Source organism: Neomonachus schauinslandi, chromosome 1 (genome assembly GCF_002201575.2).
Source record: "Neomonachus schauinslandi chromosome 1, ASM220157v2, whole genome shotgun sequence".
In the NCBI taxonomy this organism is placed as follows: domain Eukaryota; kingdom Metazoa; phylum Chordata; class Mammalia; order Carnivora; family Phocidae; genus Neomonachus; species Neomonachus schauinslandi.
In genome coordinates, this window is record NC_058403.1 from 49,961,040 (window position 1) to 49,964,555 (window position 3,516).

The 3,516-nt window shown below is 35.5% G+C and overlaps 1 pseudogene; it reads left to right on the plus strand.

Moving 5' to 3' along the window:
* Window positions 1–1,630: 1,630 nt before the first annotated feature.
* On the plus strand, window positions 1,631–1,851 carry LOC110582637 (annotated as a pseudogene).
* Window positions 1,852–3,516: the final 1,665 nt, after the last annotated feature.

Below are 3,516 nucleotides of genomic sequence, written 5' to 3' on the forward strand. Positions count from 1 at the left end.
ACTGGAGTTACTAGTTCAATGTGTATTCAAAGTTTAAATACCTCACAAAGCATCAGATCTGTATCCTCTCACCAGTATAGCAGTTGTGCCTGGGAACCCAGCAGTAACCTGACCCAGATAGAGTCTGTATCATAAAGGCAAAAGGAAACAAACCACTTAAGTCAGTAGTATAGCAGAAATCAAGGTAATGTTGCATATGCTTTTTGAACACCTAGTGAGGCAAGATACCAAAAGCAAGCATGGATATAAAACCAGTGTAAAACTGGTTTCACCAACCCAGACAATTTATTTAATCATGCTGCATAAGAAGAAAGATTACTTGCTATTCTGTGTACAACTGTCATTGCTATAGATTAGAATGACTAGATTTAGACAAGTTGCTGAAGGGATAGACATAAAATAATCAAGATTTAATAGCATTTCTATTTTAGAAGGTATTCATGAAAGATACAATCACTTTTGAGAACATCACTTTGAGTAGCTAGGCCTCAGGAATCCCTAAAAAAATTTCATTTTTTAAAAAGTTTTTATTTTAATTCCAGTTAGTGAACATATCATGTTATATTAGTTTCAGGTATACAATATAGTTATTCAACACTTCCATACACCACCCAGGGCTCATCAAAAATACCATCACCTATCTCACCCATCCCCCCCATCCACCTTCCCTCCAGTAACCATCAGTTTGTTCTCTTAAGAGTCTGTTTCTTGGTTTGTCTCTCTCTTTTTGTTTTTTTTCCCTTCGTTCATTTGTTTTGTTTTGTAAATTCCACATATGAGTGAAATCATGTCTTTCTCTGACTGACTTACTTCACTTACCATTATACTCTCTAGCTCCATCCATGTCATTGCAAATGGCAAGATTTCATTCTTTTTTATGGCTGAATAATATTACATTGTATATATATGCCACATCTTCTTTATCCATTCATCAATTGATGGAAAAATTCATTTTTAACAGAAATGAAATAGAAGAGAGTGAGTATAAAATAAAGTATGTATGCAATATAATAAAACTTTGTGTGTGTGTGTGTAACAATACATTATTCTTGCCAAATTTTTGCCATCTACCTAAAGGATGTGAAAGAACTAAAGATATCATGCTTGGTAGGATTTACATTATAAATGCTAGAGACCAAATTCCATTTATTGGGTTGGAATACCCTGTTCAGATGTAATTGAAAAAATTTATCTGCCAGGGCGCCTGGGTGGCTCAGTCGGTTGAGCGACTGCCTTCGGCTCAGGTCATGATCCCGGAGTCCTGGGATCGAGCCCCACATCGGGCTCCTGGCTCGGTGGGGAGTCTGCTTCTCCCTCTGACCCTCCCCCATCTCATGCTGTTTCTCTCTCGCTCGCTCTCTAATAAATAAATAAATAAAATCTTTAAAAAGAAAAAAAAAAGAAAAAATTTATCTGCCTAGTATCTTTCAAGGGACTAGCAGTATGTTGATTATACCAGCTGAGTCATACTTCTTGTGACAATGAGAGATGACTTAGCATGACAGCCATCACAAGCACATTTCAATTTTTATTTCTTTTTGAAACTTGACACCCAGGGGCCTCCCGAAGGAGCATGATGGATGGCACGAATTCTGTTTGGAGGCATCTTTGAGCTCACTCAGTAGACACCATGAGCAAAGCTCACACAACCAAGTTGAAAAAACTTCTGGACAAGAAATTATCAATGAAATTAAATGGTGGCAGACATGTCCAAAGAATATTGCAGGGGTTCAATCCCTTTATGAATCTTGTGATAGATGAATGTGTGGAGATGGCAACTAGTGGGCAACAGAGCAGTATTGGAATGGTGGTAATACAAAAAATAGTATCATGTTAGAAGCCTTGGAATGAGTATAAACAATGGGTGTGTTCACCGGAAGAAATCAACTGTTTCCACATGTCCCCTTTTCATAGCACCTGTTTTACTACAATATAAAAATCTGGTCATGTGCATTTTTATATTGAACTTTTTTGTTAAATAAACTTTTGTAATAGTGAAAAAAAAAAAAAAACTCAGCACCAAGAAGTGGAGCTTATAAATTGAAGTGTAGAGACAGCTTAAATTATACATTAATTATTCTAAAGGAAAAAACTGGACATTTTATAATATAGAGTACAAATGAGGAGAATATAGGTTTTTGAAGGTTATGTTAAATTTGCAATTTTTTTTAAAAGTAAAAACTTTTCCAGACTGATTTTATCTGGTTCTTGTTAAACCCATTGTTTCACAAGAAGAGTTTAACAGAAAACTGAATTTCAAGGAGGTATGGAGGTTTATAGTTAAGGAAAGACACAGATTTAGATTATTGGCTCCTAGACCAATTTTATCAAGAGAATTTCAGCACATGCTCGTGTAATTAATGGATTTACCAACACCTCATGACCAAGAATTGGCTGGCCTAGTACAATGGCTTATTGAAGATTCAAGTGTGACATTAGTTGGGAGACAATATATTGAAAGGATGGGGATCTTCCTTAGGATACATTTTATGCTTTGAATTAGAGACCATTATATGATACTTTCACCCCATAGTCAGAATACAGGAATCAGGAAATCAAGGAGTGGTAATGGGAGTGGCTTCTCTCATTATCATCCTTAGTAAATTACTCAAAGAACTTTTGCTCTTTATATGACAAATTTGAGCTCCACTTGTGAAATGGACTTAGTCCTCAAGAAGGGTATGTTTCCTCTATGGTCAGGCAACACTGGTACTATTGAATTGGAAAACAGTCTTGCCACCTGGCAATTTTGGGCACCATATCCACCAAAATAACAGGCAAAAAGTTTACTCTAATGGCTGAAGTGATTGACATTGATTATCGATAGATAACTATTTTGCTTCCACACAGTAGGAACACAGAGGAGTCAATACATTTAAGAGAATAGACTTTTAATACTTCTCTGCACAATAGTAAAGGTGATTAAGAAAAACTAGAGAAGCCAAAGAAAGGAAAACTATTGAGGACTCAAATCCTTCAGAAATGAAGAGCTTGAATCATCAGATCTGATTAAAGAACACTAACCATGTTCTGGCTGAAAACACATAAAATATGGAATTGGTAGCAGAAGAACAGATTTGCAGATATAAAATGTAGCATCATAATCAATTACAGAAGTGAGTGCTGTGGTAGTTTTTTGTATCTATATATTTTTTGCTTATTATGTGTATATATTTCTTTCTACACATGCCATCTATTTTCATCTCTCCCTTCCCTCTTATTACTTTATATGAAGTTATTGGAGGTTAGCCTTACATTTTTTCTTTAGGTAACAAATATTCAGTGAAATGGTGACTGGATTTGAGTAGTATCTAATATAGCTAGTGATGGGATACAATGACAATTGGACTTTGTGTCCCCTCATTTGGGGGGGAAGATGAGAACTTCATCCCTTGTGCAAAGACTAATTACATCTTGTTAAGTGAAACATGAAATTGTTTTTGTTGTTTTATGGAAATTCAAACATTTGTATACAGGTATGTATGGAATGTGAATTGCTGTCAATGCAGAATGTGA